At 37.9% G+C, this 23,245-nt stretch overlaps 1 pseudogene; it reads right to left on the bottom strand.

The window, feature by feature from the left end:
* Window positions 1-4,575: 4,575 nt before the first annotated feature.
* LOC133767021 (mitochondrial fission regulator 1-like) lies at window positions 4,576-5,781 on the bottom strand (annotated as a pseudogene).
* Window positions 5,782-23,245: the final 17,464 nt, after the last annotated feature.

Below are 23,245 nucleotides of genomic sequence, written 5' to 3'. Positions count from 1 at the left end.
GCCCAGTCCCAGCATCCTTGATATTTCAGGCATTGTGGAGTGAGTCAGTTGATGGGAGCTGTCTCTCTTTGTCTCTTTATCTTTGCTTCTCAAATAAAATAAAGAACTCTCACTTCCTAACTTTCACTTCTCAGCAAAATGGTCCCCATATGTCTTCAACAACAACAGAAGCAACAGAAGAAGTAGGCGTTGTGCCATAGCTGGCTAAGCTGTTGTTTGGCAGATGTGTATCCCATATCAAAGTGCCTGGGTCAGAGTTTTGTTTCTGCTTCTGATTCAGCTTCCGGCTAAAGTGCCTGGGAGACAACAGGGGGTGGATTAAGTTCTTGGGTCCCTGTCAGTATGTGGGAGACCTGTATGGATTACTGCCTTTTGGCTTCAGCCTGGCCTAGCCCTGGCTGTATTGGTCATGCAGGGAATGAAGCAGTAGATGGAAGATCTTTCTCTCTGTCTATCTGTCTCTCTCTCTCTCTCTTGTTCTTTCCCTGATTTTCAAATGTATAAATAAACTTTAAAAAATATAGTTCAGTATTTGGGAGAGTCCAAAATCATAGCCTGGGATTCATTTTAGGCTACACTCTTAGCCCACTTTGGAATACCTTGAATCAACTCCCTGCTCCAGCTCCAGATTAGAGCTTTATGCCAATGTAGACTCTGGGAGGCAGTGGTGATGGCTCAGTCCCTGCAACCCATATGACAGATCTGTACTGAGTTCCCAGTTCCCAGCTTCAGCTCTGACCCAGCCCCAGCTGTCGGGGACTTTGCGGGAGTAAATGAACTGATTTGAGCTCTGTCTTTCTTTCTCTTCCTGTTAAGTAAATAATCAATTAATTTAAAAGTTGTACTTTGATTTTAAACTTGGCAGGGGTCAGCATCACTACTTCCACAATGTAATTTCATAGTTGACTTCCTGGATAAAGAATTCCTAAATTTAATAATTTAAAAAAAGAATTTAAATAAGGGACTGGAGCCGTGAAGTAGAAGGTAAAGCCGCCACCTGCAGTGCCAGCATCCCATATGGACGCCGGTTCGTGTCCCAGCTGCTCCACTTCCGATCCAGCTCTCTGCTATGGCCTGGGAAAGCAGTGCCCCTGCACCCATGTGGGAGACCTGGAAGAATTTCCTGGCTCCTGGCTTTGGATTGGCACAGCTCCAGCCTTTGCAGCCAATTGGGGAGTGAACCAGTGGATGGAAGACCTCTCTCTCTCTCTGCCTCTGCCTCTCTGTAACTCTGCATTTCAAATAAATAAATCTTAAACCAAAAATTTTAAATAATGTAAATATGAACTTTGATAGTCGAAAGGAAAATGGGAAGTAAACTCACAAGATTTATGCTCACATTGGTGACTAAAATTTAATAAAATTTACCCAGACATCTTACATAATTACTGTTAGAATTTTTAGCTTTATTATTTACTTGACAGGTAGAAACAGAGATCTTCTCTCCATGGTTCATTCCTCAAATGCCCCCCATAGCCTGGGCTAAACAAAGATGATGCCAGGAGCTGGAAACACAATCGATATTTTCCATGAGGGTGGCAGGGATTCAAGTACTTGGGTCATCACTCTTGCCTTCCAGGGTGCACATTAGCAGAAACCTGGAACTGGAAGCAGAGCCAGGACTCAAACCCCACTCCCCTAAGGGATGTTGACATCCCAGCAGCCTCTGTTATATATTGGGGCAATGATCAGAGATTTCATTGAAAGTTAGACATATTTCTTCCCTGAGCATATAAAATCCATTCCTAGGTATTTACTTTAGGAAAAGAAAGTATATATTTTTTAAAAAGACTTGCTCAAGAATGTTTGTACTATCTACCAATAGTAAGTGATCTAAAAAGTTATGGTAGTTTTGTAAAATGAGCCATACTGAAAAGCAAAGCAGAGCAAACTCTGAGCAAGTGTAACAATATCAGTTAAACTCAATGCAGAAATATTATATCCTTTATGATATTCTAGCATAAGCAGAAGTGATCTATGGTGAATGAAATAAGAACAATGAGTTGAGGGCGAGGATTTAGTAGAAAGTGACATAAAGAGCTTTCAGGATTAATGGAAATATTTTATATCTTGAGAGATGTTTGGCTCTCACAGTTGTACACATTTTTCAAACTCATTCAATGGAACAATTAATATTTGCAAATTTCAGTTTGTTTTTATGCAAAAATTAATAAATGTTTATGTTAAGGTACAAATGCAGAAGAATTACCAAAGACAAGCACTGAAGTTTACTATTTATTTTTAAAATACATTAAAATGGATTTATGATTATAGAAGTTTGGAAGTATGCCTAGGTATGTGATTACATGATCACTCAGTGTTTATTATGGATTCAAGATGGTGAAAATTTGAGTGTTGATTCTATAAATCTTGTAGCTTTTCTAAATGTTTAGAATAAAACAATGAATAATGTAGCTAATTCGCTCATCACAGCATCTTGTTCCTGTTCAAGTTTATCTCTTCCTTTTTATATAATACTCGATAGCTTCATTCTGTGTTATCTTGTACTTACTATTACCATTAATTCACTTCACAGCACCATCTTCTCTGTATTATCAACATTCAAATGTACTTAAACTTCTCCTACTTTAAAGATGATATTTAAACAAAAACACTTTAGCTGAGTTTAACTATTGACCTACATAACTTCTTTACTGTTAAATGTTTGAAAGCCTCACTGTCTCCTCATTGTCCCCCTTCCATAATTGATCTGCGGTCTGGCCTCCATCTCTAGCACTTTACTGAACGTATTATAAAATAAGAAGAAGTCTAGTTGCTAAAAACAGTTGGCCATTCTCCTTCCTTATGTCGGCTCTTGACAGCCTCTGTCATGCTCTATGCATGTCTTCCCTGCAAATTTGTGTATTATGTCAGACATCAGAATCTGAATAACAAAAAGGGTACTGTAAAACACAAGCCAGTATTTACACCCTGGGCATCCTTATTCCACTGCTTATCCAAATTCTACTCATAACTCAAGAGCATTCCTATGTTTCAGTCCAAGCTCTTCTTGATTATGCCATTCGAATAATTATGCATTTATTCAATAATAATTTAAAAATAACATTTATTGTTCGTGTCCTGTGCTGTGATCTAAGCTTGTGGTTTACATCAGTGACCAAAAAAAGACAAAGATTTTTGTATATAGGGAGTTTTTTTTTTCCAAGAAAATAAAGGTTTGCTTTATTTTAAAACAAACAATAACTAATTGAAGCACTAGCCAAAATTCAATACTGATACAAATACAAGTTTCTTGGGAGGTCAAAATATGTCAGGCGAATTTTCTTAACTTCTTTGAAGGCAGAAATTTTAAATAGTATAAAACAATTATAAACAATGCAAGAATATGTGAAATAAGCCAGTTTAAATTTAGCTGAATAACCAAACCATGTAAATTACCTCAGTTTTTGTTAATATTTAAGCAGAACAACATAAATTTTTAAATAACTTAAAAGTGAATGTCTATTTGTGTTTCTTACTCCTCCCAGGAAGTATAACTGTTTTTTTTTCCCCTAAACTAGATTTAAATAATGCAAATACTTACTCATGGTAGGAGATTCTGGCATTAACTATAGCTGAGTTTATCAGAAACAAAAAATCATGTGAGCTTATTAAGCATTTAAAAGTAATCACTTTACAGCAAGTCCTTAGAAGCCCTAGATTAGAAAGGCAGGTCTCTACTTTCTAATAACACCTAAGGCTTATACTGCATAATATAATTCATTGGAACAGCATTCTATAAATGACAAATAATTTATAGAAATTTGCCTATTCCATAATGTTTCATTAAAAATTTTAATATTTGGCCAAAATATTAACTTTATAAACTCCATTATGCTGACATCTCCAGAAGTATTAAATTAGCAACATGTCACCTTTATGATGCCATTCATGAAACAGAAAAGAAAGTGGTACGTTTCTAGTTTTTAGTTAAAAAGGGATTTAATTCAGCAATATGATTTGTCCCTATTTGGAAAATTTCATTTTCATCCTCAGCACTGCATGGCAATGAGGCAAAAGCAGCTTTCCTTTAGTGGAAGGCATTGTGGAATTTGGGCATTGAACATCATCTGGTTCTTACTCAAACCCAGCTCCAAAAAAATGTGAGAATCTAAGATATAAGTTCTGTTCAAGGCAAGAAGATTCCAATCTCAAATATTTCACTCCAAGAACTTATGTTATAGCAGCTGTTACATCACTGAATTGGAAATGATCACAGAAAACAATGATGGTAACAGTACCCCCCATTGCTGTCATCAGTACTAATTTTTACATAAACTGTCTTACTTCCAAATATATGCATATAAAACATTTTAATAGATAAATTAGTGTTAATTTAAAATGCACAGTAACATTCACAAATGTCCTTCTAAATGTTCTGAAATTGTACAAGTTTTTTAAGACTGAAAATCCGAACATTCTGGCTACACATAAGCAACAGGTCAGAACTTGCAACACTACAGAATTCCAGAACTGACGATGAATAAAAGCAAAAACCAAACATCTAGTACTTTTCGTTATCGCTTCGTCCTCTAATTAGATTATAAAAGGAGACCACTGACTATTAAAGTCAGGATTTACTAAATAATGTTGATTTCTACTAGCCAAACACAGCCCTTAAAAACTAACAGCTGAACCCAGGATAGTCTTTCTCAGCATACTGTCTAATAGGAGTTTGAGACATTTTCAATTAAAGCCTTCATTTTTCCTGTAGACTTCAACATATGTGGTCCAAACAACACCGTGTCTGAAGTGGACTCTGATTCACACTTTGGAACTCCTTTTTCAACTTCACCCGGGCTATCATTTCGATACCGATAAGCAAATTTCTTTTTCAGAGCCTCTGCTATTAGGGCACCAGAGTCAGTAGCATCCACTGGCTTGGGCTTTACATCTTACTCTGGCCTCTTCGTTGCCCGAAGTTTCACACTGTTCATATCTTTAAGGATCTCCAGCATATTTGGCATGTCGGGTTTCTTTGGATTGTTTTTAACCAAAGTCTTTCCAGCATTGGCTTTTTTCTCCTTTCGCTCTTTAATCAGATCAATGGCAGACAGACTTTGGTGGAGCGCTGGTGGAGGGGGAGGTGGGGGTGGAGGCGGAGGGGGTGGGAGAGGGGGTGCTGCTGTGGTAACAGACATGGTAGTATCTAAATCACCTGCAGTGAGGTGTTGCTGCTCTTGCAGGGTGACAATTTTGGCAATCTGAGCTCTGAGAGCAGCAAGTTCATTTTCAAGTGCACAGATCTTCTGCAGTGCTTCTTCATTTGCCAGTGTGGTAGTCCTCAGCTGCGACTCTTCTTGAGACAAGTTTGGTGAGGAAATCTGCCTGCCAGGGGGCTTCTCAAAGAAAGGAAGGTCATCCTGGAGGGGTGGCCTTGACCTGACCTCTGTCCTTAGTCTTGTTGAACATTCTCCTTCTTCTTTGGCTACCCATCCAACATCAGCCAAAGACGGCACTGTGTCCTCTCCTGGGTTGGGCCTCCATTCTGCTGCATTGCTGGTGAGCTGAAACTGAACTCTTGGGCACTGAATCAGAGATAAATTAGTACCAATCTTCCTTACGATACTTCGAGATGAACCATAAGGCTTTCCAGACCAAAGTACCGATTGCATGCTTACTCCAACTTGTTGAAAAACCATCCTAATCAGGCGGTTAATCCAATCAAGCATTTAGATGGCAAAGTCTCCCCGAATTTGCATTTCAATTGTTTCAGGCATACATAGCAGCACATGGTCCATAAAGCACACTTGGCCGCGTGGCACCCAGCACCTTCTCCAGCTACTCTGTATATAGGGAGTTTTAAGCAGAAGAAATATAGTATATGAATATACACAAATTTTCTTATCCATTTGACATTTAATCATAAGGCTAACTCTGTTTTCTATACAATAGTAATTATGAAGATGTGTTCCTCATTCATATATTCATTTTTTAAAGATTTATATACTTTACTAGAAAGTCACAGTTACACAGAGAAAGAAGGAGAGGCAGAGAGAGAGACAGAGAAAGAGAGAGATCTTCCATCTGCTGGTTCACTCTCCAGCTGGCTACCACAGCTGGAGCTGCGTCAATCCAAAGCCAGGAGCCAAGAGCTTCTTCCGGGTCTCCCACATGGGTTCAGGGGCCCAAGGACTTGGGTAATCCTTTACTGCTTTCCCAAGCCATAGCAGAGAGCTGGCTAGAAGTGAAGCAGCCGAGTCTTGAACTGGCGCCCATATGGGATGCTGGCACTACAGGTGGTGGCTTTACCCACTATGCCTCAGCACCGGCCCCACTCGTTCATATATTCTAAGCAAATATTTCCCTAGCTTAGCCAGTAATATAGGGGATAGCCAAGTAATTGCTAAGATAGTTTATATCAGATGAATTAAGCTTAAGGTCAATATAAAATATTTTAAGAAATGCAAAAAATAAAATAAATCATGATTTTTAGAAGCATGAAATAAAAATCGTCTGCTTCTTAACTGGATTATATTTGAGTTGCTATCGAATTACATGTGTTTTGGATGTTTCCACTTAACAAAGTTTGAATGAAATGTTAGGCCAAAAGAGAAAGATGTCATATTCCTTCTAATGTGAAGAAAATAATGATGTTGCTACCATGGTCTTCACACTGTGGCAATCAATCATTGCCTTTAATTGGGGGTATGTCTATGTGTGCAGACTGGTGCATGGAGATTGCTACTTACTGTGCTGGCATAGAGATCTGCTCCTCTCAACTGCAGTGCTTTGGTATTAGATCTAAGAATCAACATTTACTATGCCCCCCACACTTGAATCACTCTGCATTTTCTGTCCATTTCAATACACATTCATATCTTTGGCATTCGTAGCAGGCACACATTTCCACAAACTCCAAATACTCCTAAGTGTTAAACCAGATCCCAACAGAAATTCCTATTGCCGTACAGTCTATATGTGTAGAAACAATGAAAATCAGGCTTTAGAAATTCAATGAAAATGGTCTAGAGGGCTTAGATGAAAGACACAATGATCCTCAGAAAGAAAAAGTCCACTACTCTGTCAATGAACTGAGCACAGTTTGGGACTTGACAGTTTGAGGAAGAGTAATGCAAATAACTGAGGTTGGCCATAAATAATTTTGGAGGATTAGTGCTTCTGGAAAATGTTCATATTATGAGAAGTGATAAAATCCCTTTTGCATGTGTCAGTATACAGAAATAGAATAGGAAAAATGATTCTTTAGCAAAAAGAAATGAGAATCAAGGCATATCACACCTCTGCCCCCCAACACTATCAGAAAAAAAAAGGTATAAAAGAGATGAGAGGGGCTGATGTTGTGGCGTAAGGAGTAAGGCCACCACCTGCAGTGTCAGCATCCCATATGTGCAATAGTTCGAGTCCTGGCTGCTCCACTTCCTTTCCAGCTCTCTGCTATGGCCTAGGAAAGCAGTAGAAGATGGCTCAAGTCCGTGGGCCCCTGCACCCACGTGGGAGACCCAGAAGAAACTACTGGCTCCTGGCTTTGGATCAGTGCAGCTCTGGCCATCGTGGTCAGTTAGGGAGTGAACCAGTGGATAGATCTCTCACTCTCTCTCTGCCTCTCCTTCTCTCTCTGTGTAACTGTGACTTCCTAGTAAAATAAATAAATCCTTAAAATAAAAAGAAATGAGAACTAACAAAGAAATTCTGTCTCAATGTTGGAAAATTATCTCCTTCAAAAAATAAACGCAAAGTCAGAGCAAATTGAACCACTAAATTCCACATTGAATATAATAGCTGCTAAGTAAATTGTTAGGAATGTGAGAAAATGTCTTAAATTAGATAATTTGCCAATTATCTTCACGTTGGCATTGTATGTCTTCTTATTGTCATTTTTCTTTGTTGATTATGTGAATTATTTTGGGATCTCAGAGTCTGCTGCTTGTGTTTTGTTTTTAAGTTTTGGATGTTACTTATTACCTTTTTTAATTTAGAAGATATTTTTTAAATTTTAGATATATTCTCTTGTGTTTTACTCTGTAACATGAAGATATGGCACATCCTTTGGGAACTCTTGGGAAGGGTTGTATACACCAGAATCCTCATAGCAGCTCAGATAAAACACCTACTTTCACACTTTGTGTTTTTTGCTCATGTTTTTGAATGTTTGTTGGGATGTTCCGTATCTTCATCTCAACTTTGTAAACCTCAGTCATTCTTCAAGACCCAGGTTTAATAATATTTTCTCCATAAAAATTTCCCAAATCCTGATGAAAGCCAAAATTAAATATCTACCTAGCAATTTTGTAGCACTTAGTACACATAACATCTTTATGCTTCTTAACATGATCTCTTCCTGATTGGTTTAAAACAACCTAGTATTTATTTCATATATCGTTTCTTCCTTGAGCACTTTATCAATGTTCTTTCCCTGCTTCTTTTATCCATTGGTCATGGATGACCAATGTCTTGTCTTGGGCTCCTACAGTGTCTTGTGTTTACCTCTATCACTGTGTTTAATATATGCTATTTTAAGCATGTGGCTGCATGCATTTTATCCCACTTGATAATCAGCTCACATAGAATTTTTGTTCTTATTATCTCTATCCCTTGTGTTTAGTCTAAGGTCAGAAACACAAGAGCAATTCAAAAAATATATGGAAAAGTGGATTTAAAGAAAGTTCATGGGGAATCCAAGATAGCTGAAAAGAAGAAAGCCACACTCACCTCATCTGTGAAAAATAGCAGAATAATAAAGAAAGGTCACATTTCCAGGGTTCTGATTGAAGGAAATTTTCAATGAAAAAGGACCAGAACAGCACAGATACTCCTAAGCAAGTGCAGAGAAAAGACAGACATGCTGCTGCTGTTGGCTGCTACACTCTGTGCCATCAGCTCCTGCATAGAGGATCCCATTTTGCCTGGAAGAGATAAGAACGTGCCACAGTTCCCACCACCATTATGGGCTAGAAGCCCGAACGAGAGAATTCCACAGTTTTCATTGACTTCAAGTCCAGCCTGGAGAGGTGACTGAGGTCTGAACAATTACTTTGTTCTGAAAAGGGCACTCACATTGCCCCCCCTCCCCAAAATTCCAGACTCTGATTTGCTGTAGTGGAGTTGCTATACTCAATTTTGACTTAGGGAACAGCAAGCTGCTCCACTGCTATCAGAAGCCACCAGAGCCAGAACAAAGAACTTTCCAGGGCAGAGATTGGCTGTGGAAGTTATGACCAAAAGCTCCAGAGACACACTTGTTCAGTCTGTGATTCAAGGGCTTCCTTCCAGTTTCTTGGGCTATCACCAGTCGTAGCCCATAAAAAATCCGAGAGGTCCAGGTTTGTGGAAGGCCCCTCTGCATCTCATAGTTTACAGTGCTTGTACCCCAGAGCTCAAGCCCCAGCATCACCTTTATGTGCTGCAATGGGAATTGGATACGGCTCCATTTGTGCTTTGCAGGTCTGGGACTGTTGATGTTTGTCACATAATCTCTGGAGATACTCATGCTCACTTGTATTATCTGAAGAACTCCATATGTATTTGAGAGCAAGTTTCTTGCTCTCACACTGAGACTGAAGTAATGATCCCACAGCATCTTGCAGCACTAGGATGGTGAATATTAATGCTAGATTCCTCAGACTCTCCAAAATCTACCCTGTGGGACATAGGGAAGAACCAGCACACATTCCACCTCTCCAGACACACACTTCTCATGCAAAATTCCCAATATATCTTGTATTTGCCCTGTTGGACTGGAGCAGGGTCCTCTTCACATCCCCGTTATCTGCAAGTAGGGCTTTGTGGCTATAAGCCCAACACCAGTCACATTCTCCCAGCAGGACCTTGGAAAGGTCCTATCCATATCACAGTGCCAGAGCCACATCTGTTGGTGCCACAAGCCCCAACATCCTAGTTTTGCACAGTAGGCCAAGGGGAATGTCCCCTCTATGTCCCTTAGCACCGAGAATGAGACTCTGATATAAACTAGTATGACTAATACCCAACTCTCTGTGGACTGACGATAAACACCCTGCAAGCCCAAATCCACTTCAGAATCATACTTCTACCTCGACAAAATATTGCCTAGTGGACAATCATCATACTCACACACACTGCTGATAATGATTAAAACTAATGAAATCACTTGGAGGTTAAGTTCTGGGGCTCACCTAAAACCAAAGACAAAGCAACAAGACAAGTTTTATATTTCATTCTATCTAAACAAAAAACTCTTTTCCCACAAACATACTTCATAAAGAAGAAAGAACTCTTAATACCAGATGCACAGACATCAATGTAGCACACAGGAAACACGAAGCAAGAAAACATGACACCTGCAAAAGGACACAATAATTTTCCAGAAATACATCCTAATCTAAAGGAAATCATGAAAAGTCTTGAACAGTTATCAAAACAATGATTATAAATAAACTCAGTATGATGCAAAAAGAATAACGAAATGAGGAAAACAGTGACATGAATGAGGAATTCACTAAGAAGATAGAAACCGTTAAAAAAAACAAACAAATTTTGTAGATGAAAAGTTTAGTTAGTGAAATAGAAAATAGAATTGAGAGCTTCAACAACTGAATAAATAAAATGAAGGAAGGAATCTCTGATTTGGGGGACAATATTTGAAATAACACAGTGAGACAAAAATAAACAAAACAAAAGAATGAAGAAAGCTTATGAAAAATGTGGGAAATTAAGTAAACAAATGTTCCTATTACAATTCTTTTTTTTTTTTTTTTTTGACAGGCAGAGTGGACAGCGAGAGAGAGAGAGACAGAGAGAAAGGTCTTCCTTTTTTGTTGTGGCCGGCGCACCGCGCTGATCCAAAGCCAGGAGCCAGGTGCTTCTCCTGGTCTCCCATGCAGGTGCAGGGCCCAAGCACTTGGGCCATCCTCCACTGTACTCCTGGGCCACAGCAGAGAGCTGGACAGAAAGAGGAGCTACCGGGACAGAATCCAGCGCTACAACCCATACTAGAACCTGGAGTGCCGGCGCCAGAGGTGGAGGATTAGCCTATTGAGCCAAGGCGCCAGCCCCTATTACAATTCTTAAAGGAAACATGATTGAGAGCTTTTAAATGAAATAATAGTTGAAAACTCCCCAACTTTTAAATGATACATGAGCATGCACATACAGGAGCTCAAAGGATCTCTGGCAGGTTCAACCAAAAAATTTGTTCTCCAAGGCACATTTTCAGAAGTTAAGGAAAAGGTGAGAATCCTAAAGACAGTAAGGGAAAGTTATCAAGTTACATATAATAGAGAACCAGACTAACAGTAGAATTTCAGTAGACATGTTATAAGCCAGAAGAGAGTGTGGTAATCTAGTGAAAATCTTTATAGAGAAAAAAAAATTAACCAAAAATATATACAGCAAAGCTGTCATTTAGAAGAGAAGGAAAATTAAATCATTAACAGAGGAGATACAATCAGTAACCAATCAGCAAAATAAGGAGTTAGCTTTTAGTTATCAGTACTAATCTTGAATATTAATGGATTAAATTCCTAGTGAAAAGATATAGCTTGACTGAGTGGATACTAAAATAAGATCCAGCAATATACTGAATATAAGAGACTCACATTACAAGTAAAGATACACATGTACTGAAAGTGAAAGGATGGGAAAAGATACACCAGGCAAATGGAAATAGAAAATGAATAAAAGTAGCTAGGCTTACATCAGAAAAAGCAGGCCTTAAATCAAAAACTGTAAAAAGAGACAAAGAATGACATTATATGTTGATAAAATGATGAATTCAGAAAAAAAGATATAATTAATCATAAATCTATGTGTACTAAAATATACATGTACAAAATTTATGTACTCAACACAAGAACAACAAATGCTGACAAAGATGTTGAGAAAGGGAAACTCTTAAACACTGTTGGTGGGAATTCAAATTAGTACAGCCACAGTAGAAAACAGTATGAAGATTTCTCAAAAACTAGAAATACATCTGCTATATGAGCCAGCAGTCCCACTACTGCATGTAGATCCAAAATACAGCAGCAACTCATTTTATCATGTCTTTATATCACAATTATAGAGACACTTTTCACAACAGCCAAAATATGGCTCATCAGATAAGTATATAAAGAAAAATGGGATTGCACACACACACTGTAATATTATTCATCTACAACAAATGAAATTCTTCATTTGCAGCAAAATGGTTAGAGTCAGAGGACATCTTGTTACGTGAAATAAGCCAAATACACAAAACCAAAACCATGTGTTCTCCCTTACATGTGGGAACTAAACTTAAAAAAAAAAATTCACAGGGAAATGTCCATGTTTATCAGTCTTGCAATATAATGTTTAGTCAAACTTTGTTTTAAAACTTTATCAAAGAAATTGATAGTGATGGCAGGAGAGAAGTATGTTTATCTTCTTAGAAATGTGCCTATGAAATACATGAAATCTCTTTTCTGTATATTAATAATTTTTTAAAAACAATAAAAATGAAATTGATGGGGATTATATACTACTATAATTTGTAAACATTTTGTAATTATTTTAAAGTTTATTTTGTATAAGTAAAATTGAAAATATTTTAATTTGATTATTGTTTATAGCCCTTGACTATTTTCCTGCTAGACTATGGTCTTTTTGCTCTTTATTTGTTGAACTCTTTATTTAGTATTATAATATTTTTCATAATATGCATTTTCCACAAACTTTTAGATGATGTTTTGTATAGATAAGGGTTCACAAATCACTAATTATGATTATCATATAGTCATTATTATTAGGCTTGGTTCTGAAATAAATGGTACACATATTCATTTCCATTTCTGGAACTGGATCCCATGTATTTAAAAGCCAGCACCAAAAGGGCAGACTATCATGCTTCTGGTGTTTTAATATAAATAATAAATAAAATTTTATTTTTGACAAGCAGAGTTAGACAGAGACAGAGAGAAAGGTCTTCCTTCCCTTGGTTCACCCCCAAAATGGCTGCTACGGCTTGCGCACTGCGCTGATCCGAAGCCAGGAGCCAGGTGCTTCCTCCTGGTCTCCCTTGAGGGTTCAGGGCCCAAGGACTTGAGCCATCCTCCATTGCCTTCCTGGGCCACAGCAGAGAGCTGGCCTGGAAGAAGAGCAACCGGGACAGAATCCGGCGCCCCAACCGGGACTAGAACCCAGAGTGCCAGTGCTGCAGGCAGAGGATTAGCCTAGTGAGCAGCGGTGCCAGCCAAAATAAAATTATTTTATGATACGATGTATATAAGTGTTAATTCAAATAACTTCATCTAAATCTGGCTGGAACAAAATGAGTAAATAAAAGATGCTGTACCTGCTTGCACCAACTCACCAATCATTTACTCAACCAAAAATATGTGTTATTAAGGTCTGGGCCATACTTCTGTCCTATAAGGACTAGAAAGCAAATGACCCATGTCATTGAACCTTCTTGGTATGGTCCCAAGACTTCTAGGGTAAACTTCTTAGCATAATTTCACAATGTAAATGTCTTAAAATGTTAACCCTCTAGAATTTGGATGACACTTTCCCTTACCATGTGGTCTAGAAATTTACTCCAATTAGAAAGTAAGAAGGCTGGAATCATGAATAATACTGAAATCAGAATCAACTATTCAGAGGGATAGCTTAGCTAGACAAACAGTCCTAACTCCTAAGGCATGAGAAATGTCACAAAGGTTTCATAAAAAAGGTAAATTTTCAGTTTGTAGAGTTGACATCTGCAGTCTTTAGCATGCAGTTCATTAAGAATTGCTTGTTGCAATAAATGAGTGATTAAATATTTTTGTGGATACCCACAAAATGTGAACTTTTCGTGTCCTTGTGTGAGTAATCATTGCATTCTTCAGTGAGTAATTTATGGGAAAATAGAAATTTCACAATAATTACAAGCAGTAAATGATTCACAAATGTGTAAACACCAATAGCATCCACTTACTTGTATATAACATATATGAAAGTTCTATCTATCTTTATGTCTTATATTAATAAAGAAGATCCCAACAATTGAAACCTAGACTTGAGGTGTTTGACCCGGCAGCTGGGTGGTTAAGACATGCATGTGCAGTATTGGAGTGCTGCAGTTCAATACATCACTCTAGCTCCTGACTCCAACTGTCTGCTGAAGCCAAAGCTAGGAGGCAGCAAGTGATGGTTTGGGTAATTGGGTTCCTGTGAACAACATGGGAGACCTGAGCTGCCTTTACTCAGCTTTCTTGGTCATTTGGGAAGTAAACTAGTGGATGGGTATTATCTATAATTTCCTTTTTCTTTCTATCTCTTAAAAAGAAAGAACAAAAACAGGACTTTGCATAAACATACAGAATTAAAATTTGAAAGAAATTTCTATTGTTAACCATGTAAAGCAAAATGATACAAAATATTATTGAGAAGATTTTTGTGATTGATTAGTGTATACAATTCTCTAAAAATATTGGTCCATAGTTTAGCTATAATTATAAATTATCATCAATATATAGTAAAATTAGGGGGTAGTAGAAAATCAGGGGATAGTAGATATCATTTGATTTTATGATTATTAATACAAATGAGAGAAGATGAAGAAGTCGTGCCTGCTAAGCTGTCTCATTCTCATTTGTAAGGTTCAGGACATAATGTATGCATGTGAATTTTTGATATAAGCCCATGGCTAGACTCACTGACAAAGCAAATTCTTTTTACAGTCAGAGAAAATAAATAGTAGATAGATTAAATAACTTGACAAAGTTATACACTTATATGTATAAATATAAAAAACACAATACAAGGTCATCACTTGTATGAGAATGGTGTTTAATTAGTTTGTGAAAACATGAGTATTAGAGGTTTTAAATACCTAGAGGCCATTTGAAATAGATAAGTATCTTGATCAGTAATTTCTGTAGTTGAGAAAAATGAATCAGCTGAAAGAAACAGAAGTATTAAACACTTCACACATTTTCCAAATTTTATTATAGTTATTTTTTCTCTGAGTGGTGGGTTTTTGTTTTCCTTTTCAATAGCCAATTTATTTTTCATCTTGTGGACTAGCAGAGCTAGCCAAAAGACTAAAGTTTCAAATTGATAGATCTACAAATAAACTTAATAATTTTAATTTGTAATGTTCAACCACCATCTTTATCTCCAAAATATTTATATCACTATAATAGAAAAACTCCATGTCCATTAAGTAGTTGGTCACAATTTCTACCTCCTTCCAGTCCCCTACTAACCACCAATCAACCCCATTCTGTCTACATGTTTACTAATTTGGGCTGCTTCATATGAGTGAAGTTATGTTTTTCTTTCCTGAGTTCTTTCATTTAGAGTGATCTTTTTTGATATTTACCTACATTGTGGAGTGTGTCAGCATTTCATTCCTTTGTATGGATATCTAATATTTCATTGTTTTTAGGTGTATAGCATAGTGTGCTAATCTATCCATCCCTTGATAGACATTGAACTGTACACATTTCTTGGCTGCTGGAAGAGTGCTGCCATGAACACGTGCATGAGTAGTTATTTACCAGTTTTCAATGTGGAGGCGTATATACAGAACTACTTTATAGTAAATGAAATATAACCTCCTCGGTGAGATTTCACAAATCTAAAATGAAAAACAAGGTATTAAAATAAATACTAAAGCAAAGATTTGTTATATTGGATAGATAAAGGTGGATAGAGTGATGTGTATTGCCTTCCAACTCTGCATTCCTTTGTGTTTTGGGTCTTTTTACCCTATCTCCCTTTGGTCTGCTATCTCCTAATTTCCTCCTTCCACTTTGATGTGAAAATGAATGAAGATATAATATTAAGATTTATCTCATTTTCCAGGTCACTTTCAGATTGCTTCTAGTCAATGAAAAAATCTCTGTGAGTTTTATGAGACATTGTCTTGCTCAGTTTAGCCGGATTACTCGCAGACTCCTGGTACAGTATCATGTCAAATAAACTGCCTGAGGATGAACACATTTTAAATGTATTAAGCATATGCATTTGATGTCTGCTTTGTAACAATATTAGCTAAGTTTTATCCAAATGACATATGACACCATGGATTCACCTTTTAAAATTTAATATATATTAGAGAAAAATTGAAATATAACATGATGGACTTTGTTTTCCTTGTATTCTGGATTTGACATCACTGATTTATGGAGAAATTTGAGACTTGTGAATTGTATATGTCATATCTAACTAAGAACTACAGAATAAAAATGATCTCTGTAGAAGTTTAAATGCTCATAGACAAGCAATAATGCCTAAACTCTTTGAGAATATGAACATTAAGGCCAGTATGAGATGTTATATTTCCAAAAACAAATCAGTGTGGAAAACAGAGCAAAACCTCCATATTGCAGTGTATTACTCCTCTTTAGAAGAAGAACTAGATATTATCACTTAGCTTTACATTTGCAATTTACTTCACTTTGCTGGCAGACTCAAGTTGTTAACATCTAAAATTTTAATGATTACACATGCTGTTTAATTTACAATGGGATAACGTGTAGCCACACATCATAGGTTACTACATGTAACCCACCAGCCATCCCAGGACATTGCACAGTATCATTTCCCCCCCTCATTATCAGAAGGCTGAGTGTGAGCTGTAATTGCTAATGGTACCCACATGACGAGAGAGTCAGAGCACATATCACTATATATATATATATATATATATATATATATATATATATATATATAAAGTGGGAAAAAAACAAAACTCAGAATTCACACCACAGTTTCCATTGAATGCATATCACTTTTGCACCATTATAAACCTGGAAAATCCCAAGTTAAACCATCATAAGTTGAGAGCCATCTGTATATGAAAATCATAACTTGCATCTTACAGAATGTTTCTAGCTTTTTACTCTTGTTCTCTAAATGTTGCACTTCTTTTTCAGTTAAACATATATTCATGAGAATGATTAAACTATATTTGGCTGCTTCCTTTTAACATCATTCTGCTAAACTGGGAACAAACTTTCATGATTTATACTGGGTTTTCTTTGGGAGAAAGTTTCTGGGCTTTCCCAGTAAAGCAGCTTAACTTTCAAGGTTATTGCCTCTCCATCATACCTTTGATGTGGTTTCTGTTTCAACCTGAAGCTCAGCAAAATGAAAAGGGGGAAGGTTGGTTATTTTAAAAATAATAACCCTAGTGAAAAAGTGTTAAAGTACCTGTTAAAATTAAAGCAAAGTGAATTTTCCTAAGTATAATATTTGTTTACACATACAGATAAATTTAGTTGTAGACACGCATTTCTTGAAAACTATAGAGTAAGCACTAAATTGTAATGCAGCATAATATGCCAATTATATGTTGGATCTTCAAAAAGTTCTTAGAAAATGTGAGTTATGAAAAAATATGGTTTTCAAAAAATTTGCACTAAAAGGAACTTTTGATTCCATTTCCATGAGTTCTCTGAAGAATTCTTATACATATTATTTCTGTATATATTAAATGTACATACATTGCATGTATATTATCTATATAGATATTACATGTGTACATAAATGCATTCAAGTTTGCTCAGTTTAGATATTTCCAAGTCTTGAAGTGCACTAGTCAGGATCACCTTATTTTCTTTCAGCATTTTTTCCTAATCGTTTCAATTTTGGTATGGATTTTATTATAGAAAAGTCTCTTTCCCCCTGTTTCTAGCCACCCTGTGTGATGAATGTTGTTCCTTTTAGTTATGATATCACTGCAGTCTCAGATTCAGAGACATGGCACATGTTGTAGACTTCTGCTTTTCTAATTACAAAAAGCCAAAACACACTAGGTAGTATTTAAACATAACTTGGGAAAGAATTCCTATTAGGTCAGAAAGCAGGAAAGGGAAGCTTAATGTTGAATCTACCAGTTGGAGCTATAAAGCTCCAAGTATGTTCTGTGACTTCTGCACGTCTAAGACCCAACTAGGTCTGACAGAGAGCCATAGAGCACACATTTCCTGTCTTAAGTCAACTCTGGGCCCAGCCCCAGACGCTCTCAGTGTTACACTGACTATTTCCAGACCTTGGCCAGGACTGAGTCTCATCTCACCGACACATTCCTACCCTTATTCTCTGTCTTAGAAATGCCCAAGGTGTCTGGGTTGTTCAATCAATCTAAAATTACTGCTGTGAGTGAGAAATAAATTCTCCGTCATTTGGGCCTGAAGCACACAAACACATGGCATAAATGTGGAGAACATTCAGTTTCAGGCAATTTATGTTTTACCTAGTTTTGCAGAAACATTAGAAATGTTTCCCTGGGAAAAAGCGTTTTCCAAAGTCTTGTATAAAAATACAAGCCAAATTGGAACTTAGTCATTGGGAACCAGGAAGGGCATTTCAACATTCAGGAAACTCCTCTACAGAAAATTACAACTGCCCATAGAGATTTGGAAAATCGCGTTAGCCGCTTACTGGTCATGGTAAGAAGGGTCTCAAAGATAATGGAACCTCTTTCTAAAGAAATGAGTTATAAAATGAAAAAGTGATGCTTAGTTAAGATGACCACAGTTAGTCATCAAAATATTTTCCTACCTATGACAGAACCATGTGGTTTAAAATTGTCTAGTAACAGCTGTATTTTTTTATACATGTGGTTTTCAGTTGTTTTTTTTTTTTTTCATGAAACCTAGCATGAAAAGATTTCAAGACTTGATTCATACAGACAGACAATCTAGTATTAGAGAAATTCACCAGAGCACTAGTAAGAATTCCATAATCTCCTAGGAATAATCCCTTGAAAAGGAAATGCATGCTGTAGATTTCTTTGTTAAGTGGAGATTTGTCTTCATTTAATTTCTTATTGTAGAATAAAAAGAGATAAATAATGTTATATTTCAGCTCCATTATTATCTACAAGAATCGACTTCTATGCTTATTGAGAAGGAAAATACTGGACCTATTGCAGGACAGTTATATATGTAAGGCAACAAAAGCTCCTTTTTTCCAAAGTGCAAGAACAGATATTGAGTCCTAGACATGTAGGAATCACCAAATGCTCTCCAAGTCGGCAGTCAGCAGGTCTGCACAACAGCTTCCAGTATGCTACAGTGCATTTCAAAATTTCACCTTTCCTTTGGCTTAGCACTGCTTCTCTCCTGTGGAGTATTCCCTTCAACCGCACTTTAAGGGTTACTGAACGTTTCCTTCAGAATCTGAAGAAATCAAGGTCAACAGAAAAGGACTGGATTGGGGACCGGTGCCAAGGCATAGCAGGTAAAGCTGATGCCTGCAGTGCTGGCATCCCATGTGGGAACCTGTTCAAGTCCCAGCTGCTGCACTTCTGATCCAGCTCTCTGCTATGGCCTGGGAAAACAGTAGAAGGTGGGCCTCTGCATTCATACGAGAGATCCAGAAGAAGCTCCTGGCTTCAGATTGGCACAATTCTGGCCGTGGCGGCCAATTGGGGAGTGAACCAGCAGATTAAAGACCTCTCTCTCTGCTTCTCCTTCTCTCTCTGTGTAACTCTGACTTCCAAATAAATAACTAAATCTTTAAAGAAAAAAACATGTGGATTTCCACTGAAAATTTGAAAGCAAAGAACAAAGTAATCTTTCAATGAAATTTTAGAGGTAAAGTCTTTATTCCCTCTTTTTTTTTTTTTTTTGCTTTGTTTCATTGGATGAAATTGCAAAGTTTGTAAACAATAATAAATCTTGACCTGCTTTATTCAGCTCATCACGAGCACTCTACTAGCCTGCTGAAGTGCAAGGGTACAAAACACTAAAAAATCTTTTTGTGCTGCCATATGACTGCGACAGGCTAAGCCTAAATAATATGGAGGATGGGCATATACAAAATAGGTCTTCAGTTCAATATGATGTCCTTGGTCTGTTCTTTGTTTTATTGTTTTTATTGCTTGTATGACTTTTTAGTAGCACAAGAATTTCAGATCTAGAATTTAAACACTCACAGGGTATAAGTAACATATCATAATTTATCTTTTTCAAAATATCCATCCAGTTGTTCCAATGCCACTTAAGTGAAATAATTCATTCACAAGAATTGTTATACTTCTAAATCCAAAAGGTAAAATAATGAAGACTTTACAAAAATCACAGTGGAATACTTCATAGTTTTTTTTTAAATATGTATTTATTTATTCAAGAGGCAGAGTTAGAAACAGAGAAAGGGAGAGACAGAGATCTTCCACCCACTGGTTCACTCCCCAGATGACTGCAATGGCTGGAACTGAGCTGATCTGAAGCCAGGAGCCAGGAGCTTCTTCAGGTCTCCCAGGTGGATGCAGGGGCCTAAGCACTTGGGCCATCTTCTACTGCTTTATCAGGCCATAAGCTGAGAGCTGGATTGAAAGAGGAGCATCTGGGAGAAGAACCAGTGCCCACATGGGATGCTGGTGCCACAGGTGGAGGCTTAACCTGCTGTACCACAGCACCAGCTCCCAGAGTTTTCGTATAGACAGATTAAAAAAAAAAAAATAGGGGCCGACTCCGTGGCGCAGTAGGTTAATCCTTTACCTGCAGTGCCAGCATCCTATATGGGCACCAGTTCTAGTCCTGGCTGCTCCTCTTCCAATCTGGCTCTCTACTGTGGCCTGGGAAAGCAGTAGAACATGGCCCAAATGCTTGGGCCTCTGCACCCATATGGGAAACCAGGAAGAAGCACCTGGATCCTGGCTTTGGATCTGCCTAGCTCCAACTGTTGCAGCCATTTGGGGAGTTAGCCAGCGGATGGAAGACCTTTCTCTCTGTCTCTCCCTCACTGTCTGTAACTCTACTTCTCAAATAAATAAATAAAAATCTTTTTTTAAAAAAGAGAATAAAACATAATGAGAAAGTTTTACCTTTCCTTTATTTGCTTCCTTTGCAGTCTTATGCCTCTTTCTAATTCATGTTCAACTTAGCAAAATTTTAACTAAGTGAACTGTCATGATGACCTTGGAGGATTTAATGAGAAATTTGTTCTAAGACAGCAAAGCGCTATCTAGTATATAGGTTATCATTAGTAAAAAATGGTTTACTAGCCGGCGCCGCGGCTCACTAGGCTAATCCTCCGCCTTGCGGCGCCAGCACCCCGGGTTCTAGTCCCGGTCGGGGCACCGATCCTGTCCCGGTTGCCCCTCTTCCAGGCCAGCTCTCTGCTGTGGCCAGGGAGTGCAGTGGAGGATGGCCCAAGTGCTTGGGCCCTGCACCCGCATGGAAGACCAGGAGAAGCACCTGGCTCCTGCCATCGGAACAGCGCGGTGTGCCGGCCGCAGCGCGCTACCGCGGCGGCCATCGGAGGGTGAACCAATGGCAAAAAGGAAGACCTTTCTCTCTGTCTCTCTTTCTCACTGTCCACTCTGCCTGTCAAAAAATTAAAAAAAAATGGTTTACTTTCTGACAAGATTTGTATATTTATTGTAAGAGGTTCCAAAACTCAGGATTCTTACCTCCCTCTAGAAACTGGTATCCTCAAGGCCTGATAGCCAACAAGAAAGGTAGGATCCTATTCATTTCACCTGGCCCTAGAAACTGGCACCCTGAAAGTAGCCTACAGACAATTGCTGTGAGTTCTGGTGCCGCCATATCAATTCTTTTTTTTTTTTTTTGGACAGGCAGAGTTGACAGTGGGAGACAGAGAGAGTTATAGACAGTGAGAGAGAGACAGAAAGAAAGGTCTTCCTTCCGTTGGTTCACTCCTCTAATGGCCACCACAGCCGGTGCTGTGCCGATCTGAAGCCAGGAGCCGGGCATTTCCTCCCAGTCTCCCATGCAGGTGCAGGGCCCGAGCACTTGGGCCATCCTCCACTGCCCTCCTGGGCCACAGCAGAGAGCTGGACTGGAAGAGGAGCAACCAGGACTAGTACCCGGCTCCCCAACCGGGACTAGAACCCGGGTTGCCAGCACTGCATGTGGAAGATTAGCCTAGTGAGCCATGGTGCCAGCCCGTCATATCGATTCTGTACAATTCCTTCTTCCAAGGAATGGACTGCTCACGAAGCTCTTACACAATCTTCTTTCTTCCTTAGTTGACAGTGTGTGTCATCAGTTTTCTTTACATTTCTCTTTGCAGATTCTGGTTCAAACTAGCTAGCTATACTTTTTTCTCCACTTAGTGGTTTAAGTAGATTTCCAGGTCCTTAATGCAAGTCTTTGCAAGCTCATTGTATTTATTCTCACCTAGATTATGAAACTTTTCATTTACTGATGACCTACTACTTGAGCTCTGTTTGGATAGTTCAAAATTAACAGGAAGAACATTACTGTTTGTACTGATGGCCATCAGGTCAAAAGGACAATCTTTGGTCAAGTTTATTCTAGCAGATTTCTCAAACTGTGTGGACAATCTAGATTGAAGAAGTCACTCTGCCCATTCTTATCAAATTCATTACAGTATTTTGAACACAACAGAAATCATGTCCACTGAGCTTCCTGCATAGGCACTGTGGAAGCAGAATCCTTCACTAAGTTATTTAGTAAAACACTGTTTGATGTGTAGAGCTTTGTAAGCTGAGGGGGCCTGGATGGGGTTCTTAGGAGCCTCTCCTGGGAGCCCTGAGATGGAGTGGCTTGGCTTAAAGACTCCTCATTTAGCTATAGCAGAGTTCAGCAGTGACTTTATGACCTTAAACTCCTTGAGGAACCAAGGAATAGTTGAGTTGGTGCCCTTAACAGCCAGAAGATGAAGCCCACCTCAAGACCCACCTCCTTTCTCTCACTCTTCTTTTCTTTCCATTCTATTTACATCCTTAGTAATAGCCCCTTTTCCTCATCAAAGTGCTATTTCTTTCCTGTTTTCTGTATGCAACCCTAATCTAAATAGCAAGGGATTACCGATCAGATGGCTGATTATATTTCATTATCCATAGAAAAAAATTAAAATAGAGAATATGATATGTCATTTTTGAATTATATTGCACACTGATCAATTTATATTTAGTGGCCCTTGAATATTTCTTTAACAAGAATTTTTCTTTCTGATATTCTAGAATGTATGTTTATAATAGCTGCTATATTTTTCTTCCACTGGTGGCAAAATTTATAACATTACTTTATAATTAGTACATATCTTTGTGTATTATTAAACACCTAGTACATTCCTTTTATAGTTATTAAAGTTACACAATAACATAAAATCTTCTGAACTAAATTCTAAGCATCTTTGAGAGTTCGCTATTAAATACGTGAAAATAGATGGAGTAAATGCGTGAAAGTTGATGAAAAAAGTAAGTTTACCAAAATGCCTTCATAGTACCTAGCTCTTGGTGCTAGGTACAGATTCCTCTATACAGATAATTAGGAACCCAGAGTCTGTACCTGGGCTGGATTCATGTATTTAAAGAATCGAGCTAAATAAGGAAATAAGAAAGACTTTTACTCAA

The sequence above is a fragment of the Lepus europaeus genome, chromosome 1 (genome assembly GCF_033115175.1).
Source record: "Lepus europaeus isolate LE1 chromosome 1, mLepTim1.pri, whole genome shotgun sequence".
NCBI lineage: Eukaryota > Metazoa > Chordata > Mammalia > Lagomorpha > Leporidae > Lepus > Lepus europaeus.
The sequence above is the reverse complement of the archived record's forward strand: the minus strand, read 5'-3'. Positions and strand labels throughout refer to the sequence as shown.